The sequence below is a fragment of the Genypterus blacodes genome, unplaced genomic scaffold (genome assembly GCF_046128005.1).
Source record: "Genypterus blacodes isolate CSIRO-AG114 ecotype Tasmania unplaced genomic scaffold, CSIRO-AGI_Gbla_v1 ptg000058l_1, whole genome shotgun sequence".
Taxonomy (NCBI): domain Eukaryota; kingdom Metazoa; phylum Chordata; class Actinopteri; order Ophidiiformes; family Ophidiidae; genus Genypterus; species Genypterus blacodes.
This window is the reverse complement of record NW_027466870.1, coordinates 8,086,069-8,111,485: the sequence shown is the minus strand read 5'-3', so window position 1 is coordinate 8,111,485 and position 25,417 is coordinate 8,086,069. Positions and strand designations below refer to the sequence as shown.

The window sequence follows — 25,417 nt, the reverse complement described above, 5'->3', positions numbered from 1 at the left end:
GGAGCACAGCTGAAAAGCCCACGCACAATCATCTTTTAATATCTGCTCAAATCCCTGCTCTTCTGCCGTCTGAATGCTTCTTACTTTTGATATTTTGCGGCTTCTAATGCTCGGATTCAGACGTGTGCCGGTGTCTCACACCCACCTGTCCTTTCTCTGCTAACTGCTTTTACTCCTTGATGCTCAAATGGCTAACAGAATGAGAGATGGATTGAAAAGAAGAGAAAGGGAAGAGGAATTATCTTTGTGAGTAAGACTCAATATTGTGATTGTTGAATAGAAATCTCCAGTTCCAGTTTCTGGTTAGCTGCTTGGTGATGTCAGATAATCACACTGCTGCATCACCTCCTGCTTTTAAACTGAACTAAGTGCACAATACACACACACTAAAGAACTTATCTCCATTCTTCTCAACATGTGATTCACACAGAGCTTGTGAACGCTCACCCCGCCTATTGCTCTGCCGTCATTCTATTAAAGTTTAACTACTAAATGATTCTGGCTTCAGATAAAAGTGTCCATTTGGAGTTCTGTTTAAATTAGACAAGATATTTCTCTAACTGTGAAAAGGCACTGAGCTTCCTGCTACCATGCCAATCCACTGGACCCTGCTCTTAAGATCTTTGCCCTTCATGTGAAAGATCATCCAGATCAACCCTGTGATGACCTTTGACATTGTTGCTTCAGCACACACACAGTCTTTGACGCTGGTATTGTTCCATCATCTTAATAAATATGAAGATGTGACTGTATGTTCTACAACCAAGGCAGCTGAAAAAGAGATCCCAGCTACACAGAGACATACTGTACGTTTATACAGAGAGTGTTTTTGCCTTCTTTTCTCCTAATTTATTAATTATGATCAATGCGGTTCAATGACTGATGAAATGCAAAATAAATGGAAAAAGCACAGATAACATGAGAGCAAATGTGTCTCTATCAGATGGGATCATGTCAGTGTGCTGGATCTTTCCACAGCTCCAGTCGGCTCTCTTCTACCTGCAGCATACACACACACACAGACACTGTGTATGCCTTACAGCTGTGTGTGTGTGTGTGTGTGTGTGTGTGTGTAAGCCTCACATGTCAGTGTTTTGGTTTATTCGTTAAAAGCAACTTCATGCTTAGTAAATTCAGATCTCATTTTAAATATGTATGTCCTGATGGCACCATCATCTTCATCAGAGCCTGGAGCCTTTCAGGTGGATCCAGGCTTTGATTTAGATTTATTCAGCTTCTCTATAAAGAAGGCTTTGATACAAAACCAAGCAGTGATGAGTTAACTATCCTTTGTTTACATTCATAACTAAGATAAACACAATTCATGTTTATGGCTCTACCAGTAATCTTCACCTTCATGAAAGCATAAAGATGTGGCCGATTATCTGATTCCTTCCATCAGAGCTGAGCTGTTGTTTGTCCTTTGTCTTATATTAATGTGTTTATTGAAGGTAGTGACTCTCTGCACAACAATCAGCCTAACATCTCACTCACATTAGCTGTAGTGGCAGTAACTTATTGTTATTACAGAGAGGTGACTGATGCTGAATCACCAAATCCAAGCAAGCATGTCAATTCAATGCTAAAAGTCCTCAACCAGCAATCTTTTGACCCCAGAATGCTCTTGTGAGGACGCAGTGGGAATGAAAGCTCCTACTACTTTACAGAGAGCTGGAGAGAGAGACAGGTCTGTTGATGAGAGACAAAATATGACACCATCTTCTCTGTTTATTTAACTTTGACTGAGTCTCCAGTGAGCCCCGGCTGCTTTAGTCAGTAAATTATGCATTTCCTTACTGCTCTACTGTAGCAACATTCATGTGTTCCACAATCAGTCCCTCCCTAATGCGGGCGCCACCAGAAGACACACACACATTGAACATATGCATTCAGGCGTGCAAACACACACACACACACAATACATTGTAGCAAGTCATGCATGTGACTTAGGTTAAACTCTCCCATGCAGTCACAGAGGAGGTTTCACCCGTATTGAAAGCTGATGAAAGGAAGGTTAATGTGGATAGTTGGGGCCGTTACAGGATGACTCACAGAGCTGTGACTGCACGTTTCACACTTTGCTTTATGGGGCCACGGCTGTCAGACTGTCTAACAGCTGTTTCACTGCACTTTTACAGCTGTCATTGAGGAACTGCTGCAGGTGTTTCTCCTGCATTAATTTTTCATATCCACCAAGGAACTATCGAACAGACTACAAAGACGACCACAGAGAGCTCTGCATTCTCACAAAAACCTGAAGCTTTGGAGAGTTTTTGGGGAAAGCACGAGATGCTTTCCAGTACATGTTTCTACACAGAGACATGTAGAAATCACACAGAACCGTTCTGCTGCTCTTTGGGATTTTAACATTCCTCCCCCGCTCTATAGCCTTCCTCCTTTCCTCACATACACATCCATGTATGGGCGAAGGGTTAATACTCTACATCAATACTCAGCTTGTTCAGCCTTACAAAATGTTTTGTCAAGAATTTTACTTGAACCCCAGTGGGGAAGTGAAAGATTAACAACTGAGTGGAAGCTATGAAACACTAAAGATCGTATGAGCCTTGGAAGAAAAGCTGTGATTAACACCAGGAGGACGAGGTCGGGGGGAGAAAAGGTGAAATCCCTTCTACATGTCCTGCTCTACTACTTACTTTCACAGTGTCCTCATTTCTGCAATTATGAATAAGTGAGAGAAACTGATAGAATAAAAACCCTGGACAGAAATGATTGGTGGGTGACAAAGACTAGACTGGACTAAACTTTAAGGCGTAACTAGTCATGGTGTCTGCTGCTTCTCTTCCAGCCCAGAAGTTGAGATGGAACTACACAGCTCTAGGTTTACTAGGCACCAATCAAAACAATCCTTCAGAGAGACCCTGTAGATGGAGACACTGTATGCTACTCTGGCTGTAGGGTTTGAATAGAAAGCCGTTTGCCGGCCGGATTAGCACTCGTCGTGTTTTGTGACGCCACGTGCGGAAACTCAGCCATGTGGATGAAACAGCTTTAAAAATTAAAGGTTCTCATCTGCACAGGGTCGGAGCCTGGTCTTCCCAGCGTTGCCCCGGCTCGGCTGTGGAGCTTCGGTTGAATGACTGAACAGCCTAACGTGACATTACACAAACACGAGCCCGCTCCCCACGTTCCCGTGTTTGGAAACATGGAAGAGCAACGAGTTCAAGTGGTCATTATGGATCCTGAGATGTTGTGTGTGTAGAAGGGTAAATATTTGAACGGGCCGGACACTCTAAGACCATGTCATGTGATGATATATTAATAAAAGCAAAAGGCTGCTTTAGAGCCTTTTCATGTGCTGAAACTTTTATACTGTGAGCGCAACACCAGTATGAGTCCAGAGGAGGAGAGGAGAGGGCGAGGCAAACATTATGTTCTGTAACGTAGTCACTGCAAACAGAAAGCCTACAGTGTATGACAACACACACTAGAGTGGGGCTAAATGTGTCTTACTCATCAACCAGGGCATCAACTTTCACCTGTGTTACTGTGTTCAAATATCTCTATAACAAGATACATTTAGAGATTCAGAGCATAGAAAGGGTTATTGTTGTTATTTGAATAATTGTACAAATTAGGAACTCGTTTTAATTTATTATAACTCAAATTCAAGCCTCCTGCTTCAGGTCACGCAGGTCAAACCTTGATTTAACACTCTGCACTCTAGACAAATTAGAAAAGGCAACAGAAGTGAGAGAGTCTGTCTTCTTTTATCAAAGCAAGAGGGGCAAAGCTCAATCAAAGCTCATGTTGTCCCCGGCTCCTGACAGGAGACGTGTGATTGTAGTTTGACAGAGGCAAATGGGCAGCGGTGCTCCAGAGGCGCGTGAACAAACTTGTTGGGTGGGTTGTTGTAACGGATACCAACGGTTTCAGGCCGGCAACAGTCTGATCATTGTCAGGAGGAAAAGCAGCTACAATAGGTAATTTTGCAGTAGGTTTTAAATTGCAAATAATCCCTTTCCTTTGATCCTTCATGGGAGATACAATAGAAAAAAGCATTATTCTATAATTACAATCCTATGTTGTAATCAGGAGAGGTCCACCTCGTTCTCTCTCAGCGCTAAAGGCCAGAGCGTCTCAGACCTACACTGCTTTAATGAGGAACCATCAAACATTCAGTGTAATTAAGCTAATTACAGAGACAGATAATATGAGGGTTAATCAAATGATAAACAAGGCAAAGGCTGATTTGTTTTCCCCATTAGCAATTGTGAAGGCTCCAACCAGTTGATAACCATTACAAATGAGATTTTAAGCTGTGACTACTACAAAGAGTCACAATCGCATCATCCGCCCCAAACCCCCACCCTGCAGAGCAGAGCAGGAGGAGGAAAACACCCGGGCACAGAGACATGAAAAGGTAGCTTCACTAAATAAATGCTCCAGCTGAAAGTAGCTTGAAGGTATGAAAGCCTTATAATCCCATAGAAATGTATTACAACCATTTCTCTGCCAACACTGTAATGGAGTTCCACTACATCTACATGACACTCTACTGTATATGGAAGGATTCTACGATTATTATAACTGCAAACTACTATTACTGCAATTAAAAATGGGCCTTCTTTATTTCAGTATCGTCTTAAACGTTTCTATTTATTCCCAAAGACTCTTTCAAAGGAAACACTCTGTCAAAGGCCTGATCTCTGTAATGTTGATTTGGTTTGTTTTGGTGTTTTGCTGCAGCTTTTCTGTGAGATCTGCACACAAAAAGAAAACATCTACGTTCAAAAATTACAGAAGTATACGATTCCGACATCTAATGGGCAAAAAATACCACTTCTTCATGTTTAAAGTTCAAGCGACACCTCCAAACTTCATACAGAGCCGAGCACAACTTCTTTGAACAGCTGTTGAGTAGTTTACTTGAGTTGTTGGCCTTTGCTCCCTAATGACAGAAATGCAACTTTTCTGTAAATATGTGAATCTGACTCTAATTCTGACTGACAGCTTGTATTGGCTGGGGATGTATCAAATAGATTTGGATGGCTTGCATGACTGGAGTATGTGCTCCTTGATACTGCAACAACGTCTCGGGAGTTTATCTCATCTGGGTCTCAGGAGGTTACTGACTGACAGCTGTAAATATATCACAACAACCTTAACCAGCTCCCACATACCTCGCTGGTAAATAGCAGACTTTCAAAAAAAAAATTGCATCAACAATAAACAAAGGGAGGATCTGTATATTTCATATTTTCAGTTAATCAATATCAAATGAGAGAAGTCAGCGTACCTGCACTGTATTGAGATGTAAAATGTTCAGATATAGCATGAGGATCCATGCTGCTCCTCTAGATGAGAGAAGACTATTTCATGATACTGGGCCATGTTGTTCCATAAACACAGGAAATTCACATCTAACTGAAGTTTTGACAAAGCAACATCATCAATAATGACACATGTGGTGATGGATGATCACTGTAACATGTTTACCAAAAGAAACACTCACCCCAGGATTAAAAGTGTTTTTTTTTGTGATATTTGCAATCAAAGTCACGATTATGATGCTGCGGTAATTTAAGACATTTTACACCAAATGCAGTGTTTTTTTCCCATCAATCACAACTAATAGACTTTGTATTTATAATCACAATTCTAAATCTACACCGCAAACAAACACAAACAACATGCGGAGAACAACCTGTATTTTCTTGTGTCACCGGGCTTTATATTTCTGACAAAACAACGTTCTAATCATCATCTACGGTCATTCTTCCCTTTTCACGGCGATATCTATGCACGGGAAATGATTTATTTTGAGATGTGCGACTTATTTAAGGCTCAAACAGCTTTGAGTGTCAGTCAGAAGCATCATTAGAACACTGGCAGCCTTTTAAAATGCCAAACAACTCTATTGTACCTATGATTATGTGGCTCAAAATGTTCTATAATTATGAACCCCAAACTCCAGTTGTGACTGAAGGACCAGGAGCATGTTTCAACACTGGACTCAGGCTGCATGTGCCGCTGTCAGATAGGAACCATGTGAGTGTAAATGATTTATACAGTCAATGACACGGTTACCGAGGGATCAAGCTACATTTGTTTGTCTAAATAAAAAGTGTGAAAACTGTGATTAAAGGAAAGACATTCAGGAGCAAAGCAAAGGCATTCTTATCACAAAACACACACACAAAAACTTTCTAAATCCTGTGTGGACGGATCAAAGCGGTTAAGATGATCCAGAAGAGAACAACACTAAGTGACAGTGGTTATGGATTTGCCTTGAACTTGATAAACATCGCATCATAGCATTATTAATTGGTCTGATCTGACAGGTGTTTTATCACGAGGCCTTTTATCACAGCAAATTAAAAGCTTATCATACAACAGGGTGATTCTTTTCGCTACAGCTACCTGCAGTGAGGCGCCGTCTTCAACCTCAATGTTTTAATTGGCGCCTTTCATTGCTAAAATTAACACTTGATGTTAAAAAGAAAAAAAAAGTGCTGGTAGGCCAACGCTGGGGTTCAGCAGCTCAACTTTACTTCAATATCTGTCAACTCGTGCAGAATAAGAATTTGTAAAGATGTGCGACGAAGCCGATGAGTGTAAAGTGAGATAAGGTGGAATGTAGCACACAGTGTATAGCTGCTTGTTTCAAGGCCAGTCCTACAGTCAAGAGGTCTAAGTGTTAATTAGGTTGACTGGGGTTTCTCTGGAAGACACAAAGACTCTAGAAAAACTTACTAAAGTGTAATTTAGGAAGGAATGGAGAGACTGGAATCCTCATCTCAAAGGAGAAGTATGAATTGCAGGAGGACATATTTTACCAAAGGAGAATTTTAATTACCGCCCTGCCTGCACAAACATGTCAAGAGTCTGGCCAAAGGACTCTAACTGCTCCGGCTGAAGAAGGCCTGACCCATGAAATGTGAGTCAAACGTGTCATTTCGGCGACCAAATTGACAATTATGTGTGTCAATATGTTGGTGTGCCTGTGGAGCAAAGGGCTGTGAATCAGTTCTGACTGTGTGTTTATGATAGGGTGACAGAGATGAGATCACTGCGTCTTTGATGGGTTTAAAAGTAGCACCACTACTCTACTGTGTGTAACAGTGCTCATGTGTTTACCCCCCTGATGTCCTGACATGTGTTCCAGCTAACGTCAAGACCTGCCCAAATTAGTCCAATGACAAACACAGACCAGCCTCAATGGAAATGTAAAGTATTGACTGATTTGATCTTGTAATGTCAAATTCCATCTTCCGTCTAGCGAGTCAAGTACAGGAAGTTAACGTGAGAGTGTAGCAAACTGTGTTCCTCTGAGTATAAACTGTTCACGGTGATACAGATAGAGAAAACAAACTGTCAAAAATAAAGTGGTTGTAAGAAAGACCAGCTGACCAGATGCAACGTTTACCATGGCACAGCTTCAAGCATCGCTGAGGAACAACACTGCTTGAAACCAAACTGCAGACAGAGAAAAGCTCACAGGAGGCTCTATGGGTAAGCAGATGTCTGGATTTCTCTCAGTCTTTACCTTACGCTACCTTACCTGTCTCAGTTGCCAGAAATGATTGCACCCTTAACTCAAAGAGACTTCATCAAAGCCCTCCAGAGACGCTGCTGCTAGACCTTTCCACCGCAAACTACCATCAACACAAACATCCAGGGAAACTTTTCTCCAAAACAAAGTGAATTGCTTGATTTCTGATGTACATTTTCGGAACTAAAAAATTAATTAACGATTGAAGTTTTCCCCATCTACCACTCACTGACAATGCATTGAAATATTTCTTACCAAAGGGAGTCTGAGATCTCCAAACCCCTTTCATATCATGTTGAGCAGGTATTGAGCTGTTATTCCAATGTTAACACAGCTTATCCTCTGCTGCCACAATGAGCAGAACACATCTATCCCTTTATTCCAACTCCTACTGGGTTTTGGCTTGGGGACATAATCCCTTCCCTGGCCCGCTCACTGGCAGAGCCACATAGAACCCAACTCATCAATAACACTTTGTTTACAGAATACAGATGACTTTGCTGAAGAATCCCCATAGCACAGCGTCGCATAGAAAAGACCTGAATGAATGTATAACTAAGCTCAGGACGATTGCATCCCAGCTCCTTCTTTTTTTAAATACTTGAGCTACAATTTAAGCAATTGCAGCAGACAGCGATTTTGCATTGCAATTGTGTCCAAATCGTCTTGACTTGGGGCCGGCCCGCTGAAAGGAGCTGACACAGAGCCAGGTTACATTACCCCTTTATTTTCACTTACAGGCACCGCTTCAATTCTATACTGCTTTCTCCTCTGAGGGGAGGGGGGGAGAATCCCAGTGGGTTGGCAGCCACAGTGCCGTTTCCTTCTTTCTCTGTGTATTCCGCTGCTACTGGACTGCAGATAGACCGAAGATACATAACAATGAGGAGCTTTAGGCCCATAACTTCATCATGTCACACAGAGTGAGAGTTTCCTCATGCGCTCCTTAAGACAGACAATACCAGTGGCTAAGCTCACACTCAGGTTCTCAGCCCCAATGGGAGACCGTTTCTTATTCCAAACACTATCGGCAACAAAGAGTGTAAGATTGATCACAACATGATAACACACATTCCAGTGAAATGGCTGCAATCTCGCAAATATGTCCCTAAAAGAACCCCTTTCCTTTTTATCTGTGGAGTAAATGCTAAAGCGTTTTAGATAAAGCACACACTACATCACTATGAGAGATTTTCCCCACAGCAGATGAAATACGCTTCATAGATCGCTTTGACAAAGAGATTACTGCATACAAGTGTTTAATTTTATTATAATCTACTTTGAAAGGCCTCGGCAGACCTGTGCGGAAATGTAGCCAACTGTGTAAATCTATAAACAGACAGATTGAGCCGTCGGTGATTGATCCATGGTTGGTTTATTTAGAATAAACTGTCACTGAGGAAAAACAAAGAGCTGAGATTCTGCATGATGAAAACTCTCAGTCACCACAAACACACTGAGCATGAGTCCGACTGCCCACTTAGTCCTACTGCTCAGTCTGCAGCTCTGTGACCTTCAGTGACTCCCACAGAAGACTAATTGAAGAGCAAAGTTACACTAGTTGGTTTTGGAAAACTTTAACAGACCGAGTTGCTGTTCGTCTGTTCCCAATGCTTCAAGGAGACTCAAACCCACTCACTGGTGCATCTATAAATCCACCCAGAGTATCCGTGTCACTCTCTGTGCTTCTGCAGCTGCCCTCTTCTAATGTTTGCATTTGAGTTTGTTTGTTTTGCACTTCACTTCCCTCACATTCTGCTTCAGCACAACTTCACCATCACATTTATTTCAACTATTTCAATTCTAAGATATACTGCTAATGATCCAAATCCCCAATGTGGGTTGTAGTGAGTGGTTTGAGACTTGTATTCCATTAGCGAGGGTTTCTTTAAAGAAGGGTAGAATTCTACAGTTTCAAAGCTTAATTTCAAAAATGTCGACCCATTTTTGATTTAGAAAAATGTCGCTTATATGAAGTAAAAAGCAGAAACTAAAGCGTCTATGAAGTCCATCTTCCTGTTCAACCTGAGATGTTGTGAACATACGGGCAACCAATATCAATGCTTTATATATCAAAAATGAATCTAACACACACTGTGATGCCCAGCACATACAGCCTTTCTCTTATAATACAATCTGTCACAGAGCATTTCCATTTGGCTCATCTGTTGGCGATTGCATCTTAAGAATAGATATCACATGCAAATGCTTAATTACAGATGCTGTGTGGCGCCTGCCTGAGCCCGGGGCAAGTCCACCTCAACCGCACTGATGGATATAACAGATATTAGGTACAGGCACATCCATATGAGCACCTGTAGAGCTCACATCAGGAGCCATGGTTACGGCCTTACAGAGTCTGAAATTCTCAAAGCACACACTTATGTTCCGGCTGCTTTACATAAAGGAGGCTGTGAATAAACCGGGCTGTGTCATCGTTTCAGACTCAGTGTTGTTACAGAGCATGACGGGACAAGGAGAGAAACAGTTTTGCATAATGTGGGACCTTTAGAAGCATTTATACAAAAATCGCTACAATTAATGAATTCCCAGCGTCGTCTGACCACTGATTGAGAGCCGCTGACTTAAATCAAGCTTTTTAATCACACAACTTGGCATGCTAAGCTTGGTGTTGACCTTGAGTGGCATCTATCAGAGTACAAACCTGGCCTCAGCTCACCAGCACAGTGTTTGGATTCAGTACAGCTCAGGACGGACTACATCCAATCCTGGCAGGATATTGGCCTTAATTGGATCAGAGGGCAAAGACTATAGATGTAATTCTGACACGACAACAAGAAGCTCCAGGAGGTGATAGATTATCTACAAACAACACTTCATATTCACTTTCTAAACGTAAGCACAAACCTAACCACAATATTCTTGGATGAGATTGGGTGTGGGTTTTTCTTTCAGCTGTGTTTAGAAGGTGGCTGAGAAGCTCAACTAAAGGGAATGTGAATATGAATCAGAGGAACGGCTTACATTCGTCAAAGAGATGTTTCCACTGAGGCACTATATTTACTTTACATACAGTGTACGGTGATATGGAGTTGGACGAAAGACGAAAACACAAGAGGCTGCAAGATATCCACACATAGAGGCCGTCCCATAATGTGTCTGGTGAATTCCCCGGGGAGAGCAGCATTAACTAGAGAATCTATTCCATTCAGATAAAGTCCTTTCAGGCGTGAGTCAAAGAGAAGCGTTTGGCTACAGCTCTAGTCCGCACCAAGAAAGAGTAAAGTATTTAAATTCTACGGTGAAGCTAAACTGTTCTTGAAATTCAGCTGGCAGTCGGCCCTGCTAGTCATCCGATGATTTGATGTGTGCTTCAAGAATCTGGCCTGAGCACATGAACCGGGAGCCAGGAATCCAAACAAACAGAGACAAAACAAGAACCCTCCTTGGCAAGTTGAGTCCAAATTGCCACTGTGGCTACATTGTGTTAGGTGGCGTTTGTCGTGGAGGCCGCTAAGCTGCTTTTATGTGGATTCACTTCATTTCATAACTGCAGAGAAGTAAAAAGTTAATGGAATTCTGTCCCAATTAAGTTTGCTGGATGGTGATATTCCAATATTTCATCTTAAAAGAGATCACTGATCACAGGGCGTTCTGTTGTAATAATCTATTCTGCTATTATGATTGTGGAGGATTCATGTCTTTGTGCACACAACCTAAGTTGTTCATATCTTCATTTATGGGTGTGTTGTTGCCCATAGCCGATTGGTTTGATGATATCAGTTTAATGCTGATCTTTGATCCCTGACAAGTTGTGTTAAGGTGTGTTAAGGTGCCTGCTGTGTGTTAAGGTGTTGGCGTTGGCTCATGTTGTACTCAGAAGCTCAAGCTGTGCATTAAGAGCCCGGATGTTAATGAAAGAACTACTCAGAACAAGTAAGAGCTTATTTCTTTTAAGTCCCTTAAAGTAAGAAGCCTTAAACGCAAATAGGATCACAGAAAGACAGCCAGGCTGAATCGATACAGATATGGATTTGTTGTGATGGCCCTGCTTTACCTTTCAACACAAACACACAACTCTACTGCAGGTTTCACAACTACTGAGTGGGATTTTTAACAATATACTTGTTTTTATTTTGTTACTTCTGTCAGTCTTGCCTCTCTAAATCAAGGGATGCAGAAACACACAGTGATGGATAAGGATAAGTTTCATTGTAACTTAAGCCCATAGTTACCATGACAATTTCACAGATGGCAAATCCACTGACACAGGGTCATACATCATACCAAGTGTTACAATAATATTCACTGCCAATTAATAGATGTTAAACATTAGATGGACAAATCAGTCTCATGTCAATCTGTTACTTTCACACAACTGATGCAGAAGAAAAAAAACGGCACCGAGTTTGTTGTGGTTGAGTGACAATTAGCTTCACATAAGCCGCAAAATGGACAAGAAAAACGACTTCAATCTAAACTCAAGCTACGGCATCAGAGCTCCGTTTCATTCTGGACACATCAGACCAGAAACACGTGCATTGCTCACATCTTTGGAGATTAAAACAGAAGCAGGCATTATATTACATAAGCATTTATTATTAGATAGGTAAATGTTGTTATTGAGTGAGTCAGGGTTCAGGTTCCCATACGAGCAGCTCACCGTGTGTTTGAAAGGATAAATATAACTGTATGCAGCAGCGGTGGATGCTTTGGTAAACACTGACTTTGTGCTCACTACAATCAAAGTTTGCATTTAGTGATTACACATAATGAGTACAGTGTTGCTATGCATCCATTATGGAAAAACTGTTGACTCATTAGAGGCGGACTCTCAGATAAAGATCTATTGGCGTTTTGAAATACAGCACAAATACAAATGAGTGCTAAAAGTCAAGACTCTTCAGAACGTAAGCAGCAAAATATCAAACTAACTTTAAGCCATACAGTGTTGAGACAGGAGTGAATAGAATATACAATGAATAACTTAAAGTGGCCCAGGATGATTTAAAAACACATTGGCACAGGAAATAAACGTGACTGAAATCAAATTCTAACTCAATGAGACTGAGGAGCATTCAGTCTTATCATATCAGAACATGCTAACTCAATGTTGATGAGGCTGTTAAGGGAGTTCACTGCAGCTTATCACATTCAGCTAATAAGTCCAGAAAGAGGAAGAATAATGATTCCCTCAGCTACTATAACACACACCAATAGAGTTCAACCAATATGGATTCATAAGAATTAGATAACACAATGCAATTAATGTGATTATTTTTTTTTTTTTATTTATACTTTGTGTCCCATCATTTGTAACATCTCTCCAAAATGATTGTTGCCTCTGAAGCGTCTGTGCCTGCTCAGGAATTTCTGTTATTGGCTTTCCAGTGAATGAGATATGAATTTAGAGAGCGAGCACACGAGCCACGCTGCTCATGGAGCCCTGAATGCATCGCCCCTGAATGCATCGCAGGGTTTTTCCTACCGAGCATAAGCCATTCTGTCTGAATGAGCCGAAGCCAAACACACCAGAAATCAACACATTTTTAAAAAATTGTTATTTTCTCTATTTTAAAAATGCGACCAAGCCGAAAGGAAATCGAAATAAAACAAAACAACTAAAAATGCAGTGGGAAAGAGATTTGAGCTGTGACAGAGAGAAGTCATGAACGCCCCCGAGAACAAAAACCTGAGTGGAGAGGTAGAGAGAGTTTAATTTAGATTTAACTGGGACAGGTTGAAGAGTACAGAGAGTGTATTGTGAAGGTACTAAGTGTTTTTATTGCCTTTGTAGGTTAATATATCTTCAACATGTTTATTAGTAATAATCAACTTTGTTCAAATTAATCCTTGGTCAAATTATGATGCAAGTGATAGACATTCCTTTTTATGACCTAATGGATTCAGGTTAAATAGACGAGCATGTGACACAGAGATGTTCACAGGCCACTCTGCCTCTAACACTATCATTTTGGAAATTAGGAGAAAGATGAATTGGGACTCACCTGAACTTGAACACAAAGCAGCAGTAAGGACTACAGGATCAAAAACCTGAGAAGAAAAGAAAAACAAATTAATGTACAGTACAAAGACGAAAAAAACAGCAGAAAATTAGAGATTAGAGATATTTCTGTCAGTGTTTCAGACTAAATGAAACTGGATCTGTCTGGATCTGAACTGTGTGTGTGTGTGTGTGTGTGTGTGTGTGTGTGTGTGTGTGTGTGTGTGTGTGTGTGTGTGTGTGTGTGTGTGTGTGCAGCTGCTGTGCCATTCTTTCAGATTGTTTACACAAAGAAAGTTACCAGTCAGGTGTCCCACTAACTTAAAAAGTCAAACACTAACTTTTTACTGCAGGGGATATATTCAAAAATTAGAAATGTGAGTGAAACGTCTATTTTGAGTGTTGTGAATGTCCTACATTCTGTTTAGATACAGGTGAGGGTGGGGGTGGAATGATTTCTGTCTCCAGGGCCCAAAGATGTGTATTCCTCTCACTGAGGAAGGCTTTTGTTCTCATAAATTGACACTGTCAGTTTGCCACATTGCCACAGTGTGGCATATACTATAGGGAGCAGCAGTGGGAACACATACAATAGCTACATACGATTGGCATCAGTCAATGTGACAGTTCTTGTTTTTTCTTTCCATTTGAGGGGGGCTCTATTTTTCTAAATCTGAACTTCTAAGTCTAGGAAGCAAGAAGGAATAGGAATTAATACACCTACACTCCCCTTCTCCCTTTAGAATGGCACAAACCTCTTTGTACTCGCATCATAATTACTGGTGGGCGCCAATATGGTTTTGTTATTCAAGCCTCCTTCCTACTTTTTTTGCAAGTATAATACAATGTTTTCAGAAGATGTTACTGACAACCCAGTCGTTTCTCAACTTCGTGTCACTTTCTTCACACTGTGCTAATGTTAAGGAAAAGGCATCGCTTGTTCCAGCGTATGCTTCAGATTTACAGAAGCAAAGTTTCCCATAAGCACCAGGTAGACGAGCACAGAGGGAAAGTAAGCAGCCAGGGTTATGGGATGTCCTCATACAGGGAACCGTCTGTGTCTGAGCATTTTCATGCAGTACAACACTTTGATTCTATGCTAAATGCAGCGTCTCAATTACTGAGTCATTTTCATCATCCTTTACCTCAGAATCTGTTTCACTTCCTCCACTTTTAATTAGAAGTTTTAGTGTTCAGCTGTGAACACTTGCATACACAGAAGGTTTCAGTAGGAACACTGCTAAATGTGCATTCAGTGTGTTAATGAGGAGATCAAATGTCTAATTCCTCTTTCTACAACTGCTAACTTAATATCAGAATGCATATGTCTAATAATAATAATAATAACAACGTTCATGCATATAAATGTATTAACTGAGACAGAATTCAACAGTGACTCATTATCAACAGAAAGAAATGTTACAAAGGTGAAAGACACAGCAGCAGTGCCAACAAACAACAACAAACATGAAGTACGAGGCCACAAAACCAACGCTGCCACACACATCCGCTTCTTTTCACTTCTATAGGCACTCCGTCAAACACAGGTTCATTCCACAACCAACCAACCAAACCATCATGTGCATAGGACACAAATGCTTACTCACTATCAGTTATAGCGTCAGCATGTACACTGTAGTCTCACACCTTACTAATATAGCATTGAGGAACACATACTTGTACACAGTTCCTGTTTGTTTACCACAGCTCAGGTCGTCCAATTCACAGACTGATCAAACTTCTGTGTGTTAACTTGTTAAAGAGCTGAAAGGCTGTTGTGCAGGTTCTTTTCCACCCTGTTGCTTGACACAGCACCACTCAGAACGTAAATAAACTCTCATTACTCTGAGCATTTGTTCTTCCTGTGATGAAGCCGTACGTACATGCTGGATCAACCAGGAGCCACCAAAGTGTTGCTTGATGGCAGTGAGAGGAGGAGACGCATGCGGAGGCAGTAGATGTTTACACACCTTCATAAATCGATTTAGGATTGCATAATCTCAGGCTTTTACTCTCAGAGTGAGCATACTTCCATTTCTAACAGTTTCATCACAATAAGGAGTGTGACATTGTGACATTATGACATTTGAAAAAAGGCCATTTATTGCCTTCATCGCAGTGGAATTGAACTTTGAAAGTGCATGTAAAGGAACCGACTGTGACCCAGACAGTGGGAAACCAACCAACCACATCTGATCCTGTACAACTTGTGCTCTCTATTAAAGGGAAAGACCTCCTGAAAACAAGACAGCTGAAGCATCTTCTGCACTAAGACTCTTTAAGCATGTAGGAGTCAGTAATTGGTGATCTGGCTGAGGGGAGAGAGGAGAAGTTTAAAGATGAGCCAACCCAATAATATGAAGCAGACACTTTGCCCTCACACACACACACACCATTAGCTAAAAGCAGCTGAGGGGAAAGAAACAAGCTTTAATTGATGATTTTATTTAAAGACATAAAAGAGGGTTTATCAACTAAAGAGCATGTAAGGAGCTCCAAACGCATCCTATAGGAGAAGATTACATTTAAAATGAATATCTATGTATCTGTGTTAAAACTCTCTCTAATTTCTCAGCATCAATGTGAGCACACACACACACACACACACACACACACACACACACACACACACACACACACACACACACACACACACACACACACACACACACACACACACACACACACACACACACACACACACACACACACACACACACACACACACACACACACACACACACACACACACACACACACACACACAGCAGTTGTGGAAATTGAATGTAAACATTTATTAACGCTTCATTCTTGGTGTGGTGAATATGAGGAGAAACGATCACTGTTGTTCTCCGATCTACAAGTACAATCAGTTTGATAGGATATCCCTAATACACTTCCCTATCAAAGTGTTACTTTGTAGCGCCGTAGCCTTTGAGGACGCGACGCCTCGGCCAAGTTTGCCAGGCAGGAATACGACTGGCCTAATAAATTAAAGAGACAAATTACCCTCAGCCTGAAGCCATAGACAAAATCCATTACTGAAAATGATTCTGTTCCCATGAATTCAACGAGACAGCCGTCTACAGCGTGCAGCCATTCTGGATATAAGCAAGTCGCAACTCTAGAGTGGAACCTGGACTTAGTCGTCTATTGTTGGCTTTGACATCACAACCACGTGGAGTTAGTCACTTTGCAGACAGCATCAAGGTAACCAGGCTATTCATAGACACGGCCGCCTTTACATTACAGACCCACAGACATCTCCAGGTTTATTTGATAGCAGAAGAAAATGAGACACTTAAACCATGGCAAGAATCCATTTTGATAACTCAGGTTTAACTACTTTCAGTTTTATAATCCAGCAGAAAACACAAAGAGCTACAAACCCAAATTATCGGAGCCATTAAATGTTCAGATAGAGTAATTTGCTATCAAACAAAAGTGAGGCACATTAGACTATTAACACATTTCTAAAGACCCAGAATCTGTCAAAGAAAAGTAATTTAGGAGCTGAATAGGTCTTTATGCTTTAGGTTGTGATGGATGGACTTTGTAGATAGTCAAAAGGAGAGCGTGCATGGAGTCATCCTTCCCTCCTTCATCATCGCCTTGGACGTTGCACTCTGCATCAATCTGTTATTTTCCTCTTTGAATAGTCATAATGCTTTTTTTTTTTTGCAAAGGTTGACCCGCACATTCCTCTCACACAGATCTGCCAAAGCTAAAATAGTGGTGGAACCATTTTCTGTGTGGCTGCAGCTTCCTAAGTGCTCCTACTATGGGCAACGGGATGGCATCTTAATGTTTACAGCCTGAAAAGGTAGACCAAACTGATGAAAAATACATGTCCTTCAATACACCTTGGCCCTCTCCCCAGGCTTTATGATGTATTTATAACATCCATTTTACAGCATCAGAGCAAAGTGAAAGGCATGTCCAGATTAAATCGGTACATGTTACCTTTCTAACACGAGGCACAGTACAGTAGCGCTGGCTTTACACGGATCTGCCCGAGGCAAGACACAACTGTGGGGGGAAAAACCCCTGAAACCAGCGGCTCATCTGATACCTGACCTGCTAACCCTTCACCAGAGATCCACCTGGACCAAGACTGCAGTCAACCTTCACACTGAGCTGAGGCAGACCGCAAACAGCATGAAGAAAGCCTTTAAGGAGAAATGATGGATGTATATAAACATATATACAAAGATTCTCTTAAAGCATTCAACGACAAAGAACTCCTGATCGCAGAACAGGAACATGAAATGTTCATCTTCAAATGAATGACGTCAGATCAAACCCTATACTGTCAGACGGCCTTTACATGCAGGATTGATCCTTCAGATGAGGTCATACATGAAGGAGGCCATCTTTATTGTTCAAATCTATATTGTATGTCTATCAAGCAGTTTCCTAGAATGTAACCAGGTCAGCTCAGCCATTGGTTTGTTTTGAAAGATTGATGTCCCATTGAAGACTTAAGGCTCACAGAGGAAGGTGAAATATTTATAGCCCGTGTTGAAGTGACATTTTCTAAAGTTGAAGTAAAGGTTGAGGGGGATGTAACCCAGTACACAGTGATGTCCGTGACACACTGGTCCATGCTGGGAAACAGAAACATTCTGACCTGATGTATTGAGGAAGTAGAAACTCTATACATTTAGTTATGGCTGCACTCTAATGTGTCTGGGTCATGAGTGTAATCTCTGTAAGGTGGAGCCACAGATCTAAAGCGCTCATTTGTTTGTTTTGATGTTTGTCTTAATGACTCCATAATTCTACAACAAAAAGAGAAAGTTGCGGCAGGCAAGTGAGAGGATTTAAGAGATTAGAGAATTATCTCAGAAATGTGAGCATTTAATGTACAGGATCTGCCTGACATGAACACAAGTGACCTCAAACCTGACACGTAAGGCCCCTGACCCTAACACATAAGGCCCCTAACACGTCAGGCCCCTAACTCTGACACGTAAGGCCGCTCTCAACCTCAGCTTAAACCCTTCCTGCGGCCTGCAACCTTCAAAAGCAGACAATGAGCTCAGATTCAAGCCTATATGTTAATGTTGAGGGTACTTGCATCAATGATACTTAATCCACAATGCACGCACGATCACATACAATTGGATAATCCCTTAATGAAACTGATTCTGGGGCGACAGGCTAAGTCCCAGGCCATAACCCTTAACCCTGTGTGTTTAGCTCTGACACGAGAACGGCACATGTGCAGTGGTAAAGGAGCTTTTCTCTTCTCATGCCGTCAGTATGTGGGAGCCTCCTCAACCTCTGCCTCCACCTCCCTCTGTACCCTTGTAATAGCATTAGTAATGCTAAAGCCTATATCTCAATGCATTAGTGCTCTTAACGCTACAATACATAAATGGTTTGCATTTACTTAAGCCTTCACTCTCCCTTTGTTTTTCTGTTTTGATATCCTGGTTGGGATCCAGTATAGTGAGGGTTCATCAGCAGCAACGGATGAAGATTAAAGGCAAGAACGCATAAAGAGAAAGTTTTCACATTCAGAGAAGAAATATCAGCAAATCTATGCAAGTCCATGTGAAAGCCTTAGAGAGAATAGAAGAACATGGGTGATTGATGTTCTTCAATGTTACCTGCTAATTGAATTGCTGGTAAAAATATATAAAAAGAATAAATCCGTATGTTTGCGTTTCCATTGAATGTATGCAATCCTAACTAACTGCCATGCTCTCTGTGAAGGGCAGGGAATGGAACCCACAACCTAAATTGGGGAAACAACAGACAAGATGTTCCTATTTGCAAATGATGGAGAGCAACACATCATGACATCATCATCATCATGACAACACATCAGACTGCAGTCACACTGTCACACACTATACAACAACGCAGCAGCAGCACACATTACATTGTGTGTAATCAAAGAGTGAGAGGCCTGCAAACACCACATGTGTACATGTGACAACGAGAACAGTATTACTCAATTTAGTGACATATTTCCTGTGATACAGTCGCTGAGAGATTTACTTAATTCAACCTGTGATCAAACCAGAAAAAGATGTCATTGCTTAGCAACAGGGAAAGCTTTGTTAGTGGAGAACAAAAGGCAAAGGGTATGGACAGACAGAGAAGTCACTCAACTGGGTGGAATTCAGGAAGTTTCAGATCATCAGGCTCATGCCAATCACAGTTATCTCCCAGCAACACACCTGACAACCTGGGTTTGACCTGGGAATGGCAAATAAACTAACTACAGTGATGTCAGAGCCTTATTTCAGGATTCAAAGCAATAGAAATATGAGAATTATTAGATACCAACATGTTGACTCGTCACTTAACATTCACAAATATAGACACCACTGGAATCCAGGTTGATGACATCATGAGCCGATAGATGCACAGAAGAGTCGACCGCCATTCAACGCTTGATCTTCTAGTTTACCAGTACACAGCAAGTGCTCATCTGAGAGTCAAACTCATAAACAGCCTTGATGTATGGCTACATTAAGGGGCCACTGTGAGGTTATGTGAAGATAGAGTCCTCAGTGTAACATTGCCAGAACAGAGATAGTGGCTCCCAGCCAAAAGAATGATTTGGGTCAGTAGGTAATTGCATTCCTGGACCACAGGGGACTTGTTGGCAATTAATCCTACCAATGAGCTATGTGAAATATACACACACACACACACACACACACACACACACACACACACACACACACACACACACACACACACACACACACACACACACACACACACACACACACACACACACACACACACACACACACACACACACACACACACACACACACACACACACACACACACACACACACACACACACACACACACAGGGTGCCAGTAGACTGATAAACGCAGCTCTGCTAACAGCTCTTTCAAAGAGTGACAGGGGAGAATTTCTATGCTTTGGCCTCAGTTGGTAAATCACAATTATCATTAATACGTCCATAAATACGTTCAAACTTTGAGTCTGATTTGGTGAATCACTGCATTTTCTCCATGAAAACATTCTACACACATTTCCTCTTTTGTCTACCAATTAGAAAAATGAGTCGTCTATGTTCTCACACACACACACACACACACACACACACACACACACACACACACACACACACACACACACACACACACACACACACACACACACACACACACACACACACACACACACACACACACACACACACACACACACACACACACACACACACACACACACACACACACACACACACACACTTTCAAGTCTGCCGTTTCTTTAAAGAAATGTTAAGGAATTCAGTTTGCTTTTTGTTTTATTTTTACCCTTGTACACATTCATACTATTACAAAATGGTGGGAAACATAATTGTGTGATTTTGTGCGGGTGGCTGTACTCCTGAAGAACAGCAGGAAACTGAACAATGAGAAAAGATAAAGAGAAGATAAACATTCCAAAGTCTCCCATATGTACGATGTTTACATTTACCAAACTGCTGTATTGTTGACTGTTTACTCCCTCTTTCTGGTCTGATTACATGTTACGCATCAGTCAGTCAGCCCAACCAGGCAGAGAGCATCAACCAAGAGTGAGAGACTGATCGCATTTAGTTTCAATATCATTGTATGCATTAAAAGCTGTGAGTCGACTCCACAGTAGACATGTATACATCTGTAGGCAATCTGATTGATGTTGTCACTACAGTAACATCTGTGTTTTACCAAGATGCTTCAATACTTTATCTCATTAGAGTCTCCTGCTGCTCCTCAAAAGTCTCACATTATCTTTACAACTCCAATCTGATGATATTTGTCATCAGATTTGTCATCGTCATGAACAGCAGCATCATTTAAAATGTTACTTCTGACACAATGGAAGCTATTTTCATCTGTTGTCACCAAGACAGGGAATTTGACTAAATGTTTTCACTCATAAAGAAGAGTTGGCACATTAAGGTTCTGACACAAACACCCGAGCTAACCTCACCTACAAAGTTGTGATTGGAGGTGAGAATCATTGACAGGTGCGTGCGTGCGTGCGTGCGTGCGTGCGTGCGTGCGTGCGTGCTTGCGTGCTTGCGTGCATGTAGCACTGTCACGTTCTATCCAGTAAAGTAGGTTAAGTGAGTAGAGGGTACCGTGTCCGTTCTGATGGAAAGTTCTGAGCCCCAGGTCTGAGCTCATGATGATGGACACAGGCTGCCTGCAGTCTGGCTGAGCTGGGCCGGGTTTGGCTCGTCTAAGGTTTTTTAACAGGTTCCCTTAAATCAGTTTATTATAAATGGCTGAAGCAGTCAGTAAATCAGTCTGGATGAAGCTGCATCCAAGTCCATCTGAATGAACCTAGAAAGGTCCATACAACATGAGGTCCACAGATGACAGAGGAAGAACTCCAACAGGGAGACGAATTCAGAAATGTGACAATAATGAACTCCATGCCTCTGGATGGAGGTATTCAACCATCACATGTGAGCACTCGGCTGGCTCCATTGTTAGACAGACAACCAACCTGGAACTCATTTAAGAAGTGACTGAAGAGAAGAACGGATGTCGAATTGAGCATGTTTGAAAAATCCATACATGGACACGACAGATGTAACATTAAAGATTAACAGAGGAAACGTCTATAGCCGCAGTAACATGTGGCGTTGTCTGACGCAGCCAGTGAATCCAATGGCAGTAAAGGGAGAGCGATCCAGAGGGAAGAAGTCGGCCTGCATGGCACAGTGGCATAAATGGAAGCTCACTTAAAAAGGAACTTTGCTTGACAGCAGGGGGAATCTGCAACCGAAGGCATGGAGCGCTTGAAGAAAAGGATTGTATAATCTTTTGAAATGAAAAGTGAATTCTTTAGTCATAATGCCAAACGTCTGGCAGAAACTACGGAACAACTCATCACCAATCTAACAGGATCCCTTCCACAGAGCACAGGCCTGACATGTTGATGGGACTGTGGGTCTTTTCAGGGGCCGGCACCGGGAAAAGCATACAATAAATACATACACAATTCTGAGAGGACCAGCTGAGTGCCAAAGACGCACAGTATACCTGCGGCAATGATTTATGTTCCACGCAGTGTTGGCCACCAGCTTACGGCCAAATCAACACTCAAAGAATTCCTTAAAAGGGTACAGCCAAAGACTGGAAACCTACTGGAAAATTAATGACTTTGTCCATGCAGCTGAGCCAATATGCAGAAGGTCTAAATCCAGATGTGGCAACCAGACACTCGCTGGAAATGCTGTGAAAGTGAAATATTCATAATAATGTAAAGTTTAATGCTTCCTTAAAAAGGGACTGCACTAATTATTGGTCTTGCAGAGCTACGTTATAAAAACAACCGTGTTAAAGAGAAAGAACAATTTTTGCAATCCCAGGGTGACTTTCATGGTTCGGGCCACGGCACAGACTGGTAAACCAATCAGGGACATGTTGTCTCCACATTCCAGAACATTTGGTCCATCCATGGTGGCAACGCTGTGGCAATCTGCAGCAACAGCAGCTCTACTACCACTGTTGGTGTTTACATGCAATCTCAGTCTTCAATCTTCACTCTAAAGCTCCCGACGGTAAAACAAGCTGTTTCTACGGCATCATTAACTATACAGTAATCAGGAGCTAAACACAAAAACAGAAAGTAATCAAACCCTTAAAGTGATTCTCCTTAATAACAAAGATAATCTCCACTTTTGCCCCGGTCTCCTCGGCTCAGTTCCTCCTCTGTGTAATTGCTCTTGTTAATCACGTCTTCATTTGTTGACACGATTCGTCTAAAAGACTTAAAATTAGAATTAAAAACACAAAATCTGTCCCAGTCTGGTGCTGCCAACATCTACAAATTAAGGACAGTGAGATCAAGTCGTCTTAAGGAATTTGGGAGCTGGGTCATTAAACAAGCAGAGCCTCGAAATTAAACATTCCTGATATTTTTACAAAACGGCTCATGGCTGTAAGGAAAGAAGTCATATAAAGTTATACTAAAATGTATTTCAAACCATTATCAGGACGTGTCAAACTTCCAAATTGTAAATATCACTATAATGTAATCAAAGAGTATTGATGGCTGTTGTCATGGTTTCCTATTTCACCTTACATGTGGTACAACAGAAATCAATTGTGATGAGACTTTCTTTGTGAAAACGTCCCCACTCTCCTCCCTACAGAGGCACTGTAACCCAAATACAGTGGAGCTTTAAGGCCAATGGGAAGCACCTAAAGCTCACAAACACACACTGATCACTCTGCAATCAGGTATGTCAGGGAAAATGCACTCCTATATTTACACCTGCAGGTAGGAGTGACCCAATTCAGACTCTTCTGCTCACTTGTGGCTCATATTAAATATGTGTTGTGAATGTGAACGCACATGGGATCAGATACTCTCAGATCCATGTTGGGCCCCAGTATGAACACCCGTCCTCTTCGTCTCCATAATGAGGTTGCATGTTAATGCACGGGGCATAGTGAATGTAAGCAGGATGGGCTGGGATGGGAACGCTACCCAATCTGCTGGCAGTCAACACTCTGAAGGCATGCGGTCAGGCTGCCACTGCTATGGGATCTCTGTCACAAGTAACCAGGTGTGTGTGTGTAAACGCTACACATGCAGCTGGGGAACATTCATTCATAAAGTCCGCCCACCAGTTGTAAATGTCGCCCTGCCACCTCACCCTGCCAGCAGCACTCTCTACACTCTCATTCATAAAAGTTAATTGTGGGAGTTGGGACTTGAATGAGGACCTGTCTGTCCCTGGAAGGTGGACAGAGACAGTTTGTTTATGAATGGATGAGCTTAAACAGAGAGATGGCAGACTACTAAGATCCAATCATAATGCAGATAGCATGCAGACACCAGGACCGAAGCTGATGCAAGCCCCGTGATCGACCTCATCTGGATAATCTATCCAGATGGAGAGGATGGATGTTAGGGTTAGGAGTAAATACAGCCCCAGAAGTGACAACCTGTAATCCTTCTACTCCACTTTAAATACAATGAAGTACTCGTGCACCTTTAAAGAGCTCTGTGTCCACTCACTGCTATATAAACAGTGTGTGTATGAGGGTTGCTGTATCTGATATGAGCCACTTATGAGAGAGAATACACACACACACAACCGACATTTTCAGTTTTGGTAATGTTAAATAGCTGAAATTAGAGAGATAACACAAATATAGATAGAATAGTTTGATAAATAAGAGCCCATAGTAGAGATGGACTGAGAGGCCATGATCCAGACAAATTATGTAATTTACTATTTAGTATATAAACAATGTCTTTAGTCTGAATTGCTTACTATTAACATACTGTAGTGAGGGAATGAGGTCCAGTTTGAAAAGACTGAGTTCTGCTATGAGGAATAAGACGACTATCATCTTTCAACACAAAGCGTTAAAAGTGCCTGATAAAACTATTACTAGCAGAATGATTGAAACCGGGAAGCAAACAGGAAGAGTCGCTCTAAGGCTGAACGCTGATACAGTCCCAGTGTAATTTTAAGATAAAAGTAATTAGATTAGCGCAGCACCCCATCATTAAAGTCAGCAGCATCCACCCTCACAGCTCAGTGGAATCATTTACCTTTCCCCTCCGGTGGTGAAGTACTGAGGAGGAGGAAAAAAGTTCACCTGCCAGAGCACGTTTGAAGTGTGAGAGGAAGAGCCAGGAGGAAGGTCAGAGCTGTTAAGGTGTAGCTATCAGTTAGACTGAATGTCTGAGAAATCCAAAAGCTCCTGTGGCCTCAGCTGCCTCCACATCTCTCACACACACACACACACACACACACACACGGCTATACAAGTCAATAAACCAACAACAAAACAAGCACTTGTTCTAGGTTAAATCATGTCCTTTTCTATTCTAAAGGCACATATTCTTCACTTCAAAAGCACAATTAGTTGGCATTTCCTAAGTGGATTCTAACGTTCCTGAGACTCAGACTCAGACT

The 25,417-nt window shown here is 41.7% G+C and overlaps 1 protein-coding gene across 6 annotated transcripts in view; it reads right to left on the bottom strand.

The window, feature by feature from the left end:
* The window catches only part of lpp (LIM domain containing preferred translocation partner in lipoma), an 86,149-nt gene that overhangs the window by 54,670 nt on the left and 6,062 nt on the right, over positions 1 to 25,417 (bottom strand). For all 6 annotated transcript variants that reach the window (XM_076152779.1, XM_076152784.1, XM_076152781.1 and 3 more), the window contains one exon: positions 13,486 to 13,531. The gene's annotated coding sequence lies outside the window, so the exon portion shown is untranslated. The remainder of the gene's footprint in view (positions 1 to 13,485; positions 13,532 to 25,417) is intronic.